The following is a 20,889-nucleotide window of genomic DNA, read 5'->3' on the forward strand; positions in this document are numbered from 1 at the left end:
GACATGGGTTTGCAGGAAAGACAAAGGGTCAGCAAAGGGAAACGGAGATGACACATTTCCCTACCACTGACCACCCCCCAAAAGGGTCAGAAGTCTTTGAGACTGGGGAAGGCAAGCTGCATTATCTTCCACTTATTCATCAGGCATCAAGAAGCACTTGACTCATTTGAAGTCATCCAGCTGAGAACTCTGGGGGTCCTGACTCACAGGCCTTCCCAGAAGAATCCTCTCCAGCAAGAACACATGATCATGAGACACTTGCTCAGTGGCTGGTGAGAGCGATCTGCAATTAGCTCAGGGCTTCTCAGGCCTTTCTCCTGCCTGAATCCAAGGAAGGGAAAAACCCCAAGTCACTCCCAGCCTCAGCTTACCACACCATATTTACCAAAGGAATGTGGAGAAGCATGGCCTGAGAGCGAAACCTCTCCAAAATCATTACAGGGCAACACACACGCACACACACACACGCATAGGCACAGGCACACACGGTCACTCTTGGAGAAGATGTGAACATCAAAGAAGGTGTGAACACAGTCACTCTTGGGGAAGGTGGGTAAAGGTGAGGGCTGCACTTGGTCTGCCCTGAAGGAAGGCCCAATGCTACAGACTTCCATGGGGAAGGCGGTATAAAGACAGTCCTTCACCAGACATTGACTGATGGTGACACATCTGGGCTATCCAGGTGTCTCTGTCTGCTACATAATAAAGAATCCAGAGACACGGGAAGGGCATGTTATGGGAGGGACATAGGGCATAAAGAATCTGAGTGTCCTGCACACAGGCCCTGGACAAGGCAGTGTGTGGCCACCCTCTCATCCTGGTCCTCCAGTACCAGAGGCTGTGTTCTGTCCAACAGTTCCATGGGGTGGATGAGAATGACATCATCAGAAAAGGGGACAGAGAGAAAGGAGGACAGCCACATTCCCTGTGAGGGGAGGAAGGCTTTCCGGGAGGTTGTGCTGAATCCCCGGGGGGTATGTTCCTGAGGCCCTGGGGGCTGAGCCGAGGGGGCACCTGTGGTGGCCTTAGAGTCAGGAGAGCGTGTCAGCCACAGTTCAGCCAGTGACTCGCCACTGATGGCAAGGCCAGGCCTCCCTGAGGTCACCCACTGCCGCCAACGCTGGACACGTCCACCTCCCGGCGCATCCCCACACATGTGGAGGGGACTCAAACTAACTTCCCAGTGACTGTCCCTTTTCCATGCTAAACAGGCCATCTCCCCTTTATTGATTGTCTAATCCAACTAGTTTTCTAAAATTTATAAATAGAATAACGTGTATCTGGTTTTTAAAAAATTCAAACAGTAGGAAAGGCTGTCCAGTAAAAAGAAAAGCAGCAGAGGTTTAAGTATAATTTTCTAGTACTTGACCCGTCAGTGTAAAGCAGCTTCATGTGGCTTCTATTTCTGTAGGCAAGGAAATTAGCCCACTTTGTGTGTCCTTCCACTTCCGTTCCCCTCTGTCCCATCCCTAGTACCTGGCCCCCTTCCTGTCACTGTTACATGGCACCAAGGTTCATAACGTTTATGTTTTGTTCCAGAAACAGAATTGTTTGTGCTTCATCTAGGGCTTGGTTCTTAAAATTAAAAACAAACAACCAGCATTTATCATATTCTAGTTGTGTGATTACTGTTCTCTCCGGAGGCAAGTGGAGACCCAAAGAGAAGAACACGCGGACATGTCCCTAAACTCGTGCTGCTCAAAGTGAAATGAAATGAACTAAGGTGGGAGGAGGACTTGGAGAAGGGAAGGAGTGAGGTATTAAAGTTATTACTCTTCAGCATGTTGAAGGAATTTCTCTGACTCCTATTGTTGGGTTGGCATGAAGGAGGGGAGGGACAAAATCAGGGGCCTTCATTCATGTATTCATCTGTAGTTTTTGAGTACCAATTATGTGTTAGATACTATGCTAAGCACTTAAGCTGCATATAAAAGCATTTCCCGCCTTCAAAGAGCTCCAAGGGAGAGGCAGGAAAATCAAAGACAGACAGCCTAAAAGCTCCAAGGCAGGGTTTTTGAAATTCTGTTTTGTTCACTGCTGTAGTTTTAGTATTTAGTCAAGCCAATTACTGAATGAATGACTGGGTGCAATGCCTGAGTTCTGCACATGGAGGCAGTGTGGGTTGGGGAAGGGGATAGGGACCGGGAGGGGCACCTATAGGAATGCGGAATGAGAGGAAGGAGCCCTGGAGGAACGCGTCGTGCTTGAAGGCTCAGAGGACTTTCCCAAAGAGATCTTGGGTTGAATAGTTAAGTAGGGGGAGGACGTGGGAAGAAACCAGGGAGAGGGGATCCCCAGTAGTACGGCAGAAGCAGGAGGTGAGTTTGGGAAGTGGCAGATGAGGTGAAATGACAGGAGGAGGCAATCTATGAGACTTGTGTGCTGGGCTGACTGCCTGGCCTTTATTCCAGGGTGCTAGGGAATCTGGGAGGCCTGTCAGCAGGGCAGTAGCATGGTCAGCTCTGTGCTTTAGAGACATCCCTGTGTGGGCAGGGGCAGGGGCAGATGCGGCTGCAAATGGGAGGTCAGCCAGGGGACAGGCTGTCTCTGGGATGAAGCATGCTGAGAAGCTGGACTGAGGCTCTAAGGGTGGAGAAAAGGACTCAGCTCTGAGAAACATTTAGGAGCTAGAATCTGGTCAATTTGGTAATTGAGGGGCTTTGTGGGAGAGCTCACACAGGGTGAGCTCCTGATTCGAATGGCTGATGGGGTGGTGGCATCATTCACAAAAAGAAGGATTAAAAGAAGATCAATGGACTCAGCAAGTTTCCAGGGGCGCTACATACCGCTGCGTGTTGTGTGTGTGGGACATCTAACTGGGGATGTCCTTAGACAGGTGGATCTAATTATACATCAGAGAATTATTGGCAAGTAAGTGGTATATAAAGCCAAGGATAGAGAAATGTAAGATAATAGGTACATGAGAGTATATGAGAAACACCACCTTTAAGGATGGACAGACCCAGAGAAGTCCATGAAGGAGACTGGGAGGAGCTGAATCCAGGGAGAGGGTATCAGTCTTCCAGTGTAGGGGTGTGTGAATGAATGAATGAGTGAATGAATGTCTATATTAAATTATTTATCCCTGCCTTTCCTTCTGGCTTTCCTCCTTGAAGTAACTTCAAACACTAGACTGTACTGTAAGAATCTGTCCCCATAAATCTTAGGGCAAGAACCACCAGAAGCACAACTAACTCTGGATGTGGTTAGAAAGTTTCCCTAGGATTTTCAGGAAATACTGGAAGTCACAAAGAGTCTCAGTAGTTTTCCAAAGAGTGGTTTCTCTGGAAGTTAGCTTTTTTTTTTTTTTTAATTTAAATTCAATTAGCCAACATATAGTTCATTAGTTTCAGATGTAGAATTCAGTAATTCATCAGTTGCATATAACACTTTTTTTTAATATAGACTTTTCATTTTAGTTTTAGGTTTGGAGGAAAGTTGAGAAGATAGTAGAGAGAATTCTCATATACCCAACCCTCAGCTTTCCCCTACTGGTAATGCCTTACTTTAGTGTGATTTGCTTGCCTTAACTAGTGAATCAATACTGATACACCAATTTTTTTTTTAAGATTTTGTTTATTTATTTGACAGAGAGAGAGAGAGAGAGAGCACAAGCAGGGGAGTGGCAGGCAGAGGCAGAGGGAGAAGCAGACTCCCCGCAGAGCAGGGGGGGCCCGATGTGGGACTCGATCCCAGGACCCTGGGATCATGACCTGAGCCGAAGGCAGTCGCTTAACCAACTGAGCCACCCAGGCGCCCGTGATACACCATTTTTAACTGAAATCCATACTCAGATTTCCTTGGTTTTTAAGTAATGTCCCTTTGTTGTTGCTGTTCTAGGAAAGCATCCAGGATTAGCACATTACACTTAGTTGTCATGTCTCCTTAGGCTCTCCTGGGCTGTGATAGCTTCTTACACTTTCCTTGTTTTTGAGGACTTTGATAGTTTTGAGGAATATTGGTCAATTATTTATAGAATTTCCTTCAATTTCGGTTTGTCTGATGTTTTTCTCACGATTAAACTGGGGTTATGTGTTTTGGGGAGGAAGACAAGAGAGGTAAAGTACCATTTTCATCACATCATATCAAGGTACATACTCGACGTAAGCTATCACTGTTGACGCTGACTTGTTCCCCTGGTCAAGGTTGTGTTTGTCAGGTTCCGCCTCTGTAAAGTTATCCTTGCCTCCCTAACAAACTGTACTCTTTGAAAAGAAGTCAATATGTACATCCTACACTTAAGGGGTGGAAAATTATGCTCCCCTTCCTTGAAAGGAGCAGGCAGTTAACTTTTTAAATTCTTATCCTGCCTTTTCATTTGAAGATTTCTCTCCAGCTTCCTTTTCTGCCTTTCAGATGCTCTCTCTTTTTTTTTTAAGATTTTATTTGCTTACTTGAGAGAGAGAGAGAGCGCACAAGCGGGGTGAAGGGCAGAGGGAGAAGCAGACTCCCCGCCGAACAGGGAGCCCAATGCGGGACTCGATCCTGGGACTCTGGGATCATGACCTAAGCTGAAGGCAGATGCTTAACCCCTGGACTGAGCCACCCAGGTGCCCTCAGATACTCTTTTAAGAACCCACAGACGTGTCAAACTATGGAGCCTGACTTTAAGTGGACCTTTTATGGGACTGAATATTTCTAAATGTATCTAAACACATGCAATCTCAAAATACCATGTGGCCAGATTTTTTATTTTTATTTTTTTAAGATTTATTTATTTACTTTGGGGGGGTAGGGAGGAGCAGAGGGTGAGGGAGAGAGAGAATCTCAAGCAGTCTCCCCACTGGATGCGGAACTCAGAGAGGCGTGACTCGGGGCTCCAACCCACAACCCTGAGATCATAACCTGAGCCAAATCCAGAGTCAGACACTCAACCAACTGAGCCACCCAGGCGCCCCCAAATGAACAGATTTTAAAATGCAAGTAGTGACTCCTCTCCAGGTAGGCACTGGTTTACTACTGCCTCAGGCATGATGATTCCCTTTGAAGCAAGCCCAGAATGATGTCTTATAAAGGGCCCATCCCTTGTCCACTCTGCTGGTGTTATGTAGGAGGCTGCCCTAACTTAAAAGTCAGGAATGAGTGAAAACCCCTCAACAAAAGGGAAGAATTGGAAAGGAAGTACTTGAGAAGACTGATGATGTTCATTGTATTGTACAGATAAATAATGTCCTACTTTGTTACAATAACAGCATCTCTTCTATAAACCAACAATATCATGGTAAAGACACACAACATGATCAGAGATTGCATCCCTACAAAAAAGGCAAAGAATTTCACACCAAGGAAAGATTATTATTTAAAGACATAATGAAACTCCACCAAGAATAATATAACATGAGTTAGGAAACACAGCACATGTATCTCAGCATAATAAATTTTTATAACTTAATTAAAAGTTATTGAACTCTGGTAAGATAAGACCCAACCCCGCTGCTTTGATTTTCTCCAGTGGCTGTGTCCTGCTGCCCCCTTGGGGCCTCACCACAGGGTAAGGAAGAGCAAGGAAGTGACACAAACTGTTTTTCTCACACTCCTTTTTCCCTCCTTATTGCCTGGACTTTGAAGTCCAATGTCATGTAAATATTAACTCACTTCTTAAATAAAGCCTCAAAGAACAAACTGTAATCTGAGCATATGCTATATGCCAACATTCTCCCATGAGCTCTAAGGATTCTGATTCCTTCCCTACCGATATGTCTCTATTTCACAGAATTAGTTTGGAAATAGTCTTAACTTATCATCACTATAATTATTATTATGATTATGTGATTGAAGTATTTTCCAAAAAATGCCTGAGGTGATTTTAGGTGGGAACATCCACTAAGTTTCCTTTTAAATATATGTAAGTTAATAAACTAGTTTGACTTGGGGCACCCGGCTCAGTCGGTGGAGCATGCGACTGATTCTTGGTCTCAGGATTGTGGGTTCAAGCCCCACGTTGGGTGTAAAGATTACTTAAAAATAAAATCTTAAAAAACAAACCTAATTTGACTTGAAGAAAAAAACACATCTGTAGCAGTACACCTGGTAAAATGTACGGGACTTACTGAACTCCTGTACTCATCAGTTACACAGGGGAAATTTATTGCACATGTAAAGCCTGGATCATATTATTATAACCTTGGGAACAACCCCACAGCAACTAAGATGGTGGGTTTGGTTTCTGTTTTTTGTGTCTTGTTTTCGCTAGTCACCTAACCCACAGTTTTCTTTGATAATGCAATTGTGTTGATCATGATGGTCTAAATTACTCCAGCAAACCCTTCAAACCAAATTAGACACCTCATTGACAATCTTTGCAGAGGGGGTCAAGAGAAAGTTTCTCTGAATTTGTCTTAGAGATGTTTTTAGATGTTCTCCTAGGTTATATTTTATTTTCTCCAAATTAAAATAATACAAAATTATAGTGGTTTTTCCTAACATTGAGAACTTTAATGTACGTTGCTATTTGAATTGCTGAAGAAACAATCCCTTAGTTATGAGATCTTGATTTTATAAAACTTGTATGTCTCGGGGTGCCTGGGTGGCTTAGTCATTAAGTGTCTGCCTTCGGCTCAGGTCACGATCCCAGGGTCCTGGGATCAAACCCTGCATCGGGCTCCCTGCTCAGCGGGAAGCCTGCTTCTCCCTCTCCCACTCCCCCTGCTTGTGTTCCCTCTCTCGCTGTCTCTCTCTCTCTCTGTGAAATAAATAAATAAAATCTTTTTAAAAAAATTATATGTCTTAATTATTCCCCTCTACCCCCGCCACGGTGGTGTGTTCTTGTGCAAGGTACGTGTCATGTAGAGTTGGCTTGCTGGACCTAAACTGTGTAGCCGGTATGAGCTCAAACAAATAAAGACTGATACTTAAAAAAATGCTAATTTCCTTAATCTTTTTTTCTCCTGCACTGGAGATGTTTTTCCTCGACACATAATTAAATGCTTTTGAGCGTTTGCTGAATTACTGCTTGGTTAAGCCCCCTCAACGGCAGGAAGCTTAGATATTTGTAAATTTCCTCAGCACACCATTTCTAATTAGTTAACCTTTTCTAAATACTAAGCCAACCAGTTGCAGTCAATTCTATCGCTCCACGATCAGCCTGCATGTATCCCTTGCATGTATCCATACATAAATTCTTGGTTGTTTTTATTTGTTTTGAGAATTGGGTAGACAGAACAAATGGCTGTTAACATTACAGAGTTTTGAATTTATCTTAAACTATGATACTGCTGTTACCTTTATGCTTAAGCACCAAAGAGTGTATTTGTTGTTTTTCTGGCTGTTACTATTACTTTATCTTTATAAATACATCCTTCATTTTGCAATATGACTTAATTTGTTTTATTGATTCTAGGCATCAGAGGTAGTGCACTTAATTAGCTTTGAAAACACAACTATATTATCATCACATTATTTCTGAATAATACATTAACATTCTTTCAATTCGTGCCCATTCTCCAATCCCTTCTTCTCTCTCTTTTTCCCACCTTCCCTCCTACTGTCCTTTCCTTCCTGCAACAAATATTTATTGAACATTTACATATCAGGCACTATGCTAGATGTTGGGGAGTCAATGATGGATGAACTTTTGGTTCCCCATGAAGCTTATTCTATCAATTTAAAGTCTTTCTTTCCTGTTATTCCAAAGATCATGTGAGAAAAATACACTTACGAAATTCATGGGAAAGCAAGCAGACATGGACTGCTTTCACTGAACTGGAGAAAAAGCATGTCACCCACCTTTAGCTGCTGCAGAGTGATCTTTCTTTCTTGTGGGCTCTGGCTAGATCAACAATCCTTTTTCCCAAGAACTGGCTCCGGGGAGGGCAGTCTTCCTCCTCTAGCAAAAATAACCCTGGGTGGGAATGTTGGGATGGACACCAGTTGGATGAGGCCCAGAGCAGTCGGAGAGTCCTCCTAGAAAACGCAGCTGCCCACGCTCGTTTGGTATGGCTCCTTGAGGCCCCTGGTAGAGAGCTCCTGTAGGAAACCACAAATGCACAGGAAATTGAGGAAAATCAGATAAAGGCAAACCATTAAATGATATATGTACAGAAAGGAAACAGTTAAGAATTAACCCAAATTAATTTAAGGCTATAAGAACAAGTGGTGCAACGGTTTAGTTAATCAGTAGCTAGTTTCCAAAGCTAGGGCATTTGAGCCAAATGACTAAGGACCTTCAGAACTATAAGGGGGCAAGTGGTTGGAGAAATGGACCTATCACAGAGAGTCACAGATCACTGTGGGAAGTAGAAGTAGGCACTGCATAGTGGGCCAATATAGATTCGTACATACATCCATCTATCCGAACCATACTTCTATTGATCCATTCAGCAAACGCTTGTTGAGTGCCACTGTCCTAGAGATGGTGTTGAGGATACAGCAGTGAGCATGCCCTCATGGACCCTAACATTCAGCAGCATGCACGAGGCACACTGAACAATAAACTGGAATTTAGGTAAGGAATATACAAAGAAAAGACAATGTTAAAACTTGGAGTCTGCTGAGTTTGGCTAGTTTCCTTGAACTATCAGGGCCCAAAGAACCTTCCAGTAGAGAAAGCTGTCACCTACTACCTCACCCTTTCCCTAATCTGAGGTTGTCTCCCTGTCTTTTCATTCTCTTAGCTTACTTAGCAAGACCACGTCACCATCCACATCTTTATGCTCAGGCCCATCTATACTCAGACCTCTGGTCCTGCCCTAGTAGGAAACATAAGACCCTTGGCTGTTCTGCACTTGGTCAAGAATCAGTTTCTTGAATTTCTGATTTCTTCCCTGTTTTTGACCTCTAAAAATTGGATTCAGTTCCTGGACTTCCCAGACTCAATATTTATCTAACGTCCTCTGTTTAACTGATACCTATTAATCTACATGGCCCTACTCAAATCTCCAACCCAACTATGAAGAATTGGAGGAGTGTGACAGCTTCGTCAGAGTGCTAGGGAGTATAGTCCGTGGACAAAGGTGAGCAAACCCAAAAGGGAGATGGATTAAATGTCTGGAGACCAAGTCAGGAGATGTAGTCCACAAGGATCATAGTCTATAGGGGACATGTTGCTTCTAGAAGACTCTCCCAGAGGTAATTCAACCTATGTTGTGGTTTGGAGATAGTTTAGTGGTGAGAATAAGGGGCCTCATAGTAAATAAAATCAGGAAAAAGACCATTTGTAAATTCAAACGAGACAGAAGGGTATAGAAGGGTGACTATCCTTTTTTTTTTTTTTTTTAAGTAGGCTCCACACTGGGCATGGAACCCAACACGGAGCTTGAAGCACTAAGCATAGAACCACCAGCTTCACACAGCAAAAAGTGCAATCCTTTCTGCCCACAGGTCCTGTCCCCATGCTACTTAAATAAACTTACTAAGGCCTCAAAAATTCTTTCTTGACCATTGTGCTCAACAACCTGTAACATTTTTAGTGGCCTGTGTGGGAATTACAGAGTGAATCCAAGAGCTTTTGTGCAACTTGGGAAGTCTCCTTTTATTTCTCCAGCCTCTACTTCTTACTTATTCTTTTCCAGAGATGTCCCGAATAGTATGACCCTTTGGAAAGTGTCTTGCCTGCGTGCTCAGGAGAGAACCTCTTGCTGGTGGCTATACCATGGGAAGGGATGGACTCCTGCTGCTCCACTAGATACAATTACTTTGGCTGTAACAGCATTGGGCTCAGAAATCAGACTCTCCTTATTTTTCCTGTTCTTTTAATGCATATATTCTTGTCAGGCACAGGACGACCACATAAGTTGTTTGGACAGCCATCAATCTCAAGACTCCCGTGTAAGGTTTCTTCCTAAATAACCCAGTGTGATCCCTCGATTAGTATAAAAACCAAGATACATCTGATCACGTGTGCTTCCTGAAAGGGACTAGTCAGAACTATTATCCAGTTGGGGCACTCATCCAACAGGGGACTGCTCCCTTGGGGCTGAATCATGGATAAAGCTCCCAAGAAAGTTGTCCAGATTAGGTAGGAGTTTGTTTTTTTCATGTCTCTCATTTATCCTTACTCAAGGGCTGATTGGCGTTCTCAGTCCTGCTCTCAGATTGAAAGTACTTCCAGCTTAGATACATAATGCTTAATACAATATAAAATAGCTGCCCCTTCTTAACAAAGGCCAGGACCTCTACCCCATCCATTCATACTAGACCTAGGCTTACAAAGGGCATTATTATTGGTTGCCAAATACATTGACTCCCTCAAAATGGAAAGAGACAGCCCCAATCTCTGTGGTGTTTCAGTCCATTCACTAGCACCCACCATAGTCTAGGATGCAATGGGGAAGTGAAGGGAGGTCAACATCCCTTCTCAGGTACTACAAAGGTGACAGAGGGCTGAGAATGAGGGACGCCTCCCACCACTCTGTACCCCAGGAACCTTTGGCAATATTCCTGATGGTACTCCATTCAGAAGTGGAGGGAGATTTTGTCAATGGACTCTTAGTTAATGTACTCTCCTCATTTTGTAGGGATTAACTATGAAATCAACTTCCTTAGTCCCAAAGGATTGTCCTCTGGGCTGTCTCCTAGCACACTGGAATCAATTTGGACAACAGGATTTAAAGAAGAAGTGCCTCATCTTTTTCTATAATAATGCTTGGCCTCAATATTCTCTGGAGGATGATGAAAAATGGCCTATTAATGGGTCCTTAAGCTTCAATGCTATTTATCAATTAGACCCTTTTTGCAGGTGTCAGGGAAAATGGACTGAAGTGCCCTGCATCTAGGCCTTTATGGCACTGAGTCAGGATCTTAAGCTAAGAGAGACTTGTAGATGTGTCTGGCAAGATTCCAGACCACCGCACCTTTAGATTTTTCTTACAATGATTGTGTAGGACACCCCAATCAAAGAAACCAACTGAATCAAACAAGAAAATCAATCAGCAGCAGAAAAAGTCAAAATGAGCCCACAAGTGAGTCCAGGTCCCTTAGTAACTCCCCCTCCATATAAACCTTTGGAGCCTTCTGCTCCTAGCCCAGTGGGACATACTAGAAGCAGAACATCATACCTACCCAACACTCAGACTAAGGCAGGATTGTATCCACTTTGGGAAGTAGCAAATGGGGAAATGGGCACAATTAAGGTACATGTCCCATTTTCCATGTCAGATCTGGCTCAAATAAAATAACAATTAGCATGATACTCAGTGGATCCATCCAATTTTATAGATGGATTTCACCAGGTGTCTCTAATGTTTGATTTAACCTGGCAGGATATATATATTATTCTAACACATTGTTGTACCCCAGAAGAAAAGGCCTGATTTGGACTGGGGCACAAGAATTTGCAGAGGAGCTGGCAACTAGGGATAGAAATCATTATTCAGTAGGAGGAGATGCTGTTCCTAATGCCGAGCCTCACTGGAACTCCCAACAGGACAGACCTGGCAGGGAAAGATGAGACCATATGGTCACCTGTTTATTGGAGGGAATGAAAAGAGGATTTTCTAAACCTGTCAATTTTGATAAAATTAAGGAAGTGATCCAGGAAAATGTTGAAAATCTAGCTTTATTTCAGGGGCATTTAATAGAAGCAATTTGTAAATATACAAATTTAGACCCAACCACATCAGAAGGGATGCTATCCTAAAAATGCATTTTATGAACCAGTCAGCACCAGGCATCCACCAGAAACTGGAAAATATGGCCCTAGGCCCTCAAACTCCAACCCAATGGCTGCTGCAAGGGGCCACTGGAGTCTTCAATAACAGATACGGCTCTAATACAGGAGAAGGACTGCAGGGCTAAAATACAGGCAGAAAGCAAGCTCAAATATTGGTTGCTGCTACTGCGGATCCCCCACAATGCCAGGTTAACCAGGGGCAGCTGAAGAAGCTGGTATCAGACGGCAGTTCAGGTAAGACCCCAAGTTATAGGTGTGGCCAAACTGGACATTGGAGGAAAGAATGTCCTAATAAATGCTCTCAACCAGGGTCATTTCCGGCCTTCAAGGCAGAGAGACATTGGAAAAGAGACAGTCCTGGTCGAGAGAGAGAGAGAGAGAGAGAGAGAGAGAGAGAGAGAGAGGAAGACAGGAACTCATTTCCCAACCCAAGAGCAACAACCTGAAGAGATGGCATGATGGGGCTGAGGATGGTTTGGCTCCGCTGAACATCAAGATGGCCAACCCCCAGATTAGCCTGGATGTGGGAGGTGAGTTCATTGTTTTTTTTTATTGATACGGGAGCCACTTACTCTGTCCTTGTTCAGCACTCCAGCCTGACCTGTCTTTCTAAAATTACTGGTATTGAAGCAGAACCTAAATTGTGTTTACAAACTTCTCCTTTAACCTGTAAATATGAAAACCAATTCGTTAGCCACTCTTTTCTGGTTCTCTGTTCCTGTCCCTCTCCCCTACTGGGAAGGGACTCCGTGTTTAAGTTGGAAAGCCAGTTCAAACTAATTGGACAGGAGGATGGTCTCTTCTCCCTGAGGGTCGAAGAAAAACCAGGCATTCATCCTTGAATTCTCCCTAACGTTTAGGAACAAGTAGATGCATAAGCTTGGAACTGTGATATCCCAGGGAAGGCAATATGGGTCCATCCCATCAAAATAGGCCTAAAGGATCTTGCTACTGTTCCACACAAAAAAACCAATATCCTCTTAAGACAAAAGCCAGGACTGGACTCCTACCACTTACAGATAAATTTCTTAAATATAGAATTCTTAAACCTTGCCAATCCCCTTATAATACTCCCATTTTCCCTGTTAAGGAGCCGAATGGAGAGTACAGAATGGTACAAGACCTTAGAGCAATAAATGAAGCTGTAGTCCCTATCCACCCTATAGTGCCAAATCCTTATACTATACTGACTCCAATTCTGGGCAATACAGAATGGTTTACAGTGTTTGGAACAGGACACCTTCTTTTGTATTCCCTTAAGCAAAGAGGCCCAGCCCTTATTCGCCTTGGAATGGACTCTGTTAGGAGAACATCAAGCATGCCAGCTTACATGGACAGTCCTAATACAGGGATTTAGAGAAAATCCCCATTTGTTTGGCAATGCACTCAGTAGAGAACTTAGAGATCTTACATTGCCTCAGGGAAGAATAGCACAATATGTCGATGATATTTTATATGTAGCCCCATGAAACAGGCCTCAGACTATAATTCTATTGTACTAAACTTTCTTGGAGGATACTGAGTATCATCTAAAAAGGTTTGAATTTCTAGGGCGCCTGGGTGGCTCAGTTGGTTAAGCGACTGCCTTCGGCTCAGGTCATGATCCTGGAATCCCTGGATCGAGTCCCGCATTGGGCTCCCTGCTTGGCGGGGAGTCTGCTTCTCCCTCTGACCCTCCCCCCTCTCATATGCTCTCTCTCATTCTGTCTCTCTCAAATAAATAAATAAAATCTTTAAAAAATAATAATAAAATAAAAAGGTTTGAATTTCTAAACAGAAGGTACAATACTTAGGATATGAATTAACTCCTGGACATCATTCCCTGTCAATAGAGAGAAAAAGAGCAATAATAGAATGGGACCTCCTGTCATAAAAAACCACCCCTGAACTTCTTTATGAATGGCTGCATTTTGCTGCCTATGGATTCCAGGATTGAGTCTTAGCCAGTAGGGGCCAAATGAAGAGCCTTTAAAATGGGACAAAGAACAAGAGGACTTTCTTTTTTTTTTTTTTAAGATTTTATTTATTTAATTGACAGAGAGAGAGAGAGAGCGTGAGAGGGAACACAACCAGGGGGAGTGGGAGAGGGAGAAGCAGGCTTCCCGCTGAGCAGGGAGCCCGATGCGGGGCTGGATTCCAGGACCCTGGGATCATGACCTGAGCTGAAGGCAGACGCTTAACGACTGAGCCACCCAGGTGCCCCAACAAGAGGCCTTTCAACAACTAAAAATTAAACTATCCTTGGCCAGGCTCTGGCTCTACCAAACTTAGAAAAGCCATTTACCCTATTTGAGGCTGAAAAACAGGACCAAGCCCCAGGATTACTAACACAAAAACCAGGGCATAAATCAAGACCCCCTAGGATATTTTTCCAAAGCCATTGACAATGTAGCCCAAAGATGGCCAGCATGCCTCTGAGCAGTAGCAGCTACTGCACTACTAAGAGAAGCATCTAAACTTTCAGTGGAACAGCCATTGACAGTGAGGACTCTTTATCGGGTTCAAGGAGTTTTAGAAACTCAAGGACATCATGGATGACAGGGGACGACTGACTAAATATCAAGCTACACTTTTAGACTCCCGTGATACAGTGCTCAAAACCTGTCAAGCCCTAAACCTGGCATACCTCATGCCTGGACCAGACCATGCTGCTATTGTGTCTGAACATGACTGTAAAGAGGTAATAGAATTAGTCTATTCCAGCTATCTGGATCTAAGAGATCAAGCCCATAGATAATGCCGCCAATAGTGGGTTTACAGATTGTAGCAGTCTGACAGAAGGAAGACAAGGAACGGCTGGCTACGCAACTGTTAGTTTAATGAAAACTACTGAGGCCAACCCATTACCGATCAATGCTTCAGCTCCAAAGGCAGAACTGATAGCTCTCACTCAAGGTCTTCAGTTAGCTAAAGACCTAAGAGTCAGTATATATACAGATACAAAATACGCCTTCCTTGTGCCTCATGCACATGGTGCCACCTGGAAGGAGAAGGGATTATTAACCAGTCATAATTCCCCTATTAAATATGGACCTGAAATTGTAACTCTATTACAGGCAGTTCATCTCCCTAAAGAAGTTGCTCTAATGCATCGTAGAGGACATCAAAAGGGAAAAAAATTAGAATCTAAAGGAACTAATTTAGATGATTGGGCAGCAAAAATGGCAGCTCAAACTAAACTAGCTATGAGTCTTATACCAGTCTCAAATTCCTTAAGCACTGTTGTTCCCACTTTTACTATGGAGGAGAACAATGGAACACTTGGGGAAGGATATACTAAAACTGCCAAGGGATGGTATAAGAATGATAAAGGAGAAATCTTTGTCTCTAAGGAAAAACAAAAGAAATTAGCAATAGGCCTGCACGGGCAACTCATATGGGAAGAGAAACTTGATGGAATTTCACCAAACCCTTGTTTGAGGGAATAGGATTAAGAGCCATCTTACAAAAGGCACATAAATCTTGTGCAATACGTGTCCAGGTTAACCCTGAAGATGCACTATGACCCCCTCTTTTAACACCTGTCCAAAGATGTGGAACATATCCTGGGGAAGACTGGCAAATTGATTTCACACAAATGCCACCTTATAAGGATATAAATATTTATTTGTCTATATAGTTACCTCTACTGGATGGGTGGAAGCCTTCCCATGTAAGACAGAAAAGGCTACTGAAGTAACAAAGACTTTATTAAGGGAAATCATCCCCGGGTTTGGGCTCCTTCAATCTCTTCAAAGTGATAATGGCTCATCCTTTACAGCACAAATAACTCAACAGGCAGCCCAAACCCTTAAAATTAAATATTTTTTACATACAGCCTGACATCCTCAATCATCAGGCAAAGTTGAAATGGCGAACCATAATTTATTTCTTTAAAGGTTTATTTATTTATGTATTTTAGAGAGAGAGTGAGCAGGAGCAGGGCAGAGGGAGAGGAAGGAGAGAAGCAGACTCCCTGCTGAGCGTGGAGCCCGAAGCAGGGCTCCATCTCATGACCCTAAGATCATGACCTGAGTCAAAATCAAGAGTCAGAGGCTTAACTGACTGCCACCCAGGTGTCCCAAGCCTCCCGATAATTTAAAAAGACATCTCACTAAGGTGGGCATAGAAACACAAGAAAACTGAGTAACTCTTTTACCAATAGGTCTCTTAAGAATAAGAACCACCCCACAGGAAAGATTAGGGGTAAAACCTTTTGAATTAATATATGGTAGGCCCTTCCTTACCATTGACTTATCCTAGGACCCAGATTATAATAATCTGTTACACTTTTCATTAGAAGCTGGATTAATCCATAAAACTCTTAACAAATATGCTAATACGGTACTGCCAAAACCGGACCCAAAGGAAATTCAAAATTCTTTGCAAGTAAACCCCAGAGAACTAGTCTATTTAAAATACTGGCAGGCAAAGAATTCAGGGGAACTAATTCCTAAATGGAAAGGACCTTACAGGGTCAGTTTAAGCACTCCACTATGGTAAATCCAGAAGGTCACTTGACATGGACTCTTATTTCTAGAATTAAATTTATATCCCCTTCAACACAGAATGACAACAAACTGGACAATGTGTCCTCATAGTCCTGTGACCAACAAAAGATCTCAAATTCCTCTACGAACAAGGAAATAAGAAAAAATGACTTACTTGCCATGTCCACACCATACCCAAATGGTAACTATTTTCAACAATAGGCACAACATTATGCTGAGCTACGAAACCAATCTTCATGCTGGATCTGTGGCTTATGGTCCATATCAAACACTTCAGGCCTCCCTTGGTGGGTTTCTCCATTACAAGGTACAGATTGGCATTATTTACATCAATACGTAGCCAATATGATACATCACCCCCCAATACCAGCACATATGGGGATATTTCTATTACTAAAAAGGATGTTTCTTCCTGACCTATGGTAATTGTTACATGTGACTCTCCAGGCCATAAGAGGCCTTTCTCTTATCCTCAAACTACCAAAATTTTAACTGAATATGTCAACCCACAGATAGGCTCACAACAACAAATTCCCTGACTACATAGTCCTTCCTATCGATACACCCGGGAAGGATTATATCAAATATGGAATGAATATATGTGGCTTATTCCCACAGTAAGACAACTAAGCCAAAAAGTCCTTCCATGCTGGGAACAGAAAAAACCATACCCTTGATTCATGCCCAGTGGTACTCACCAAATCGGATGGCTCCCCCCAAAAGCCTGTGACCATACCATTACTTTATAGGCAACTGATTGGTTTGCTACTGACTGGAAAAGGCGACTAGGCATCATATGGTTAGCGCCTAATGAAACACAATGATTATGTGGGCCAAATTTGTGGCCATGGCTTCCACCAGGGTGGACTGGAAGATGTACCATAGGTTGTGCTTGGATGCGTGACCATTGCATTACAACTAGCACAAGTCCAGCTAATCTTCCATAACAAAAGCAATGATGGACAAGATCTGTGTTCCATTGGCATGACCATTTGATGTCTATTTTTCTTCCATCAGTAGGTTTAGAAGATGTCATATGGCACATGGAGGCCCCTGATAAATACACAATTAAGGCCTTAAGTGACTCTTGAAATAGCATTATATTATTAAACACTGAAATAACTCAAGTGTGTAAAGCAGTTCTATAAAACAGAACGGCATTAGATGTCGTAACAGCAGCAAAAGGAGGAACATGTGCCATTTTTAAAGTGGAATGTAGCGTCTGCATTCAAGATTATGACAACAATATAACAGGATTACTTACTGATATGAATAATCAAATTGGTGCTCTTGAAGACCCTACATTGTCACTTAATGACTGGCCACATTCCTCGCTCACGCTAAAGGGTCTTCTCATTTGCTCTTCTTATTTTCATTATAATAATAATCTTAATGTGTTTTGTCTCTTTCGCTTTGTTCTCTATTGTTGAAATATATGCAAGCAGTTCCTGACTCCTTCGCCCAGCTGACAGATGATCCATACTACTCGGAACAAATTTATGCCAATGTCCACTCTGGACTCTACAGCAATGGCCTTCCATAATAGTTACTTGTAGGGACAGATAGTGACCAATTTTGGTCCATCGGTAGGGACATCTCTACAACCTGTGTGAGCTTGAAGAAGTCACAGAAGATGAGGCCTTCACCCTTCAACAACCTTAAAGATTTAAGGACTGAAAATTGGTTAGGGGGGAAATGAAGAGGGATAAAAGCAGAAACACGTTCACTTTTAGCTCAAAAGGCTGGCCTATAGCCTGCATACTTCCAATAAGGATCAAATATGTGCTGGTTGCTACATTCTTAAAAGGTCTCATGAATGCCTGTATATCTCACTGACAGTTGATATCAAACTGAATCATAACTATCAGAGAAATCCTGCAAAAGTAGTTTTACGAGTAGAAATTTGAAGAAAACATTTATGATCTAATACTCCCTGCACCCCCACCCCCAGCACTAAGCATATAAACACCAGCTTCATACAGCAAAAAGTGCAGTCCTTTCTGCCCATGGGTCCTGTCCCTATGTTACTTAAATAAACTTACTAAGTTGCATCATACAAAGTTCCAAGAATTCTTTCTTGACCCTTGCTTGAAGACCCCATAACACACCTGGGAACTTTTAAGGCCCTGTAAGAGCAAGTTCCACGTTTCCTGAACATAAAGTAAATATGTGTGTGGGAGTGCAGCTGGGGCTTCTTCCATACTCAAAGGAAGCACTTCCAAATAGTTCCCAGTAATAGTTAACTGGAGGACTTGAATTAATTTTTATTTTCCGAGACCAGTGAAGGCCCCTGTATTAGTTTTCTAGGGATGGCATGACAAAACACCACAGACTAGGCTGTCTAAACAACAAAAATTAATTTTATCACAGTTCTGGAGGATGTTAACCCAGGATCAAGATGTTAGCAAGGGTTGGTGTCCTCTGAGGCCTGTCTCCTTGGTTTGCAGATGGCTGCCCTCCTGCCATGCTCTCACATGGCCTTTTCTCTGTGTGCGCAAATCCCTGGTGGGGTTTTTTTGTGTCCAAATTTACTATTCAAATAAGGAGACCAGTCAGATTGGATTAAGGCCCACCTAAAATGGTCTCATTTTGATTTAAACACCTCTTTAAGGGTCTTATCTCCAAATATAGTCACATGAATTTTTAGGGAGACAAATCAGCCTTTGACAGCCCTCTCCCTTTGTTGATTCTTGCTGTCTGGGTTCCCTGTGATTCACTGTGTGGAAAACAGCATGAACCACAGAGAAAGCCAGTGACCACAGGGTCCTCTACTTCCTCAAAGAATGCTTGCCTCAAACCAAGAGAAGTGGAAGAGTCTTGGGATCTGCACCCCTTTATGCATACTTGCACTCCATTAGAGAGAGACCCATTGTTCACGCACTCCCAGGATTTAGGGCATTTCCCTGAGTTTTAGGAATGACAAAGTAAGTTTCTACTTGAAGCAGCTTTAATGCCTATTTTATACCTGAGGATCACATGAGAAAGATACAAGCCATTCAACCATCAGAGATTTCAGACTCAGGGGTCTTTAAAGATCTCAGGTTGCTTTTAGAAACAAACTACAATGTGCTAACAGACTCAAGACAAGAGGAAGTAAAAGAACTCTGCAAGGCACAGTTAGTAGCACTCTGAAAGTCAGTGTTTCCTGTTTGCTAACAAACCTCATTCTTCCACAGGGGCCTTGTTCCATGTTGGCAAGTGTTGTAATGCAGTGGCTCTAGGTCAACTCCCTGAAAGGCAGGTGTTTCCATTTTACTTTCCTAATCCCTGCCTGTCCGTCTCATTAAGTTTCTTCCTTTCTAATCCCTCTTAATCCTCCTACTGCCATTTGTTCTCACTTCCTCCCCCAGCCTTTCAAGCTCTTAGTTCCTCCAAACCTTAGTCCCTTTGCCAATCAATCCCAGTCCTTTTAAATCACTTCCAGTTCTACAGATCCCTCCCTTCACAACCCCGTCTTTTATCCCCCCGCCCCCCACCGCTTTTACGCCCATTAGGCCAGCCCCATCCATTACGCCTAGTCCTCTAGCTCCTCCCACTCTGTCTATCCCCTCCCCCGACCCCACCCACTCTTCCTCAGCTGCTCCCCACCTCAAAGGGAATGCAGACATTTTAATAGTGATAAGCACAGCCCAATTGCCTACGAAAAACAGTGTACCAGTTGAATTCTATGAACGGGCTTTATGTCAGAAACCCTATCACTCTTTTTAACTATTTGATAGGTTTTTTGTGTGTGAAAATAAACATCTTACTGCTGTTTTATCTTGTATTTTCTTGATTATTAGTAAATCTTAGTGTTTTGTTTTTTTTTTGTTAACTGTATTTCTGATTCTGTGAATTGCCTGTTCTTACTCTTTGTCCATTTTTCAATTGAGTTGCCTTTGTCTCATTGATTTATATTTGGATTATTAGTCTTTTATATATCTCACGAATATTTTCTCTTCGATGTCCCTTGTCTTCTAACTAACTGGGCTGAGAAGGGACTGCATATTCCTTAAGATGCTGTTATGCAGATATAACGGAATACTGACCAACTAAGATTTTGTAGAAATGTTCAAAGTTGTTAAAAGAATTCCATCCAGTATGAATTCCCAGCGGAAGACAGGCAATGCAGGGAACAAGGGGTATCCGGGACTGCATAGCTGCAGGCCTCTATCTTCAGAAACGCCGGGAGGTGGGCAGAATCTGGAGCAGCCAGGCAAAGCCAGAGTAAGCAGCGGGAGCGGACCGCGGAGATGGGCGGGCAGAGGGACCGGAACACTGACGGGAGAAGCGCGGAAGGGCTGCGTGCGGCCAGGTCCTTTTCCTCCAAAGTCCCGGTTTCTCTGACTCACGAACGACCTCTGGAGGCAAATACTCTACGAAACTTCGTTCCATTCTACCCATTCTGAAACCATCTCCACTGCCAGGCTCGTCCCCCCTTTCGCTTTCGAAAAGAAGCGCAGTTCCGGGGTGGGGACCTCAGGGGCCTTTCTGGGAAATGAAGTCTCTTTCAGAAGGATTCTGGGAGTCGTAGTTCCTAGTTACTTGGCGCACGCGCGTTTCTGTTTTCACGTTGCGGCTCCTGTTCCCCTGCGCGGGGAAGAGAAGGTACGCCTGGGTCGCGCTGGCCTTGGAACTGCGTCCTCTCTTGGCTGCTCTTTCCATGGAGAGGGGTCCTGGGTTAGAATGGACTTGGGTCTTCTGTCAGTTTTAATTGCAAACTGCATTTGGGCAATTACAGCGGTTTGTGAGAATCTCCAAGATGCCAGATGTAGGGGCAGCGCATTAGGGCCTGGAGGAAGAGGCATCAGA

General features: G+C 43.3%; 1 protein-coding gene across 1 annotated transcript in view; it reads right to left on the minus strand.

Moving 5' to 3' along the window:
* The window catches only part of ZBTB38 (zinc finger and BTB domain containing 38), a 164,553-nt gene extending 144,120 nt beyond the window's left edge, over positions 1–20,433 (minus strand). Inside the window, exons 1-2 of the mRNA XM_078071109.1 lie at positions 20,127–20,433; positions 7,726–7,965 (exon numbers count right to left, since the gene is read on the minus strand). The gene's annotated coding sequence lies outside the window, so the exon portion shown is untranslated. The remainder of the gene's footprint in view (positions 1–7,725; positions 7,966–20,126) is intronic.
* Between the last annotated feature and the right edge of the window lie 456 nt (positions 20,434–20,889).

This window comes from Halichoerus grypus, chromosome 1 (genome assembly GCF_964656455.1).
Source record: "Halichoerus grypus chromosome 1, mHalGry1.hap1.1, whole genome shotgun sequence".
NCBI classification, from domain to species: Eukaryota; Metazoa; Chordata; class Mammalia; order Carnivora; family Phocidae; genus Halichoerus; species Halichoerus grypus.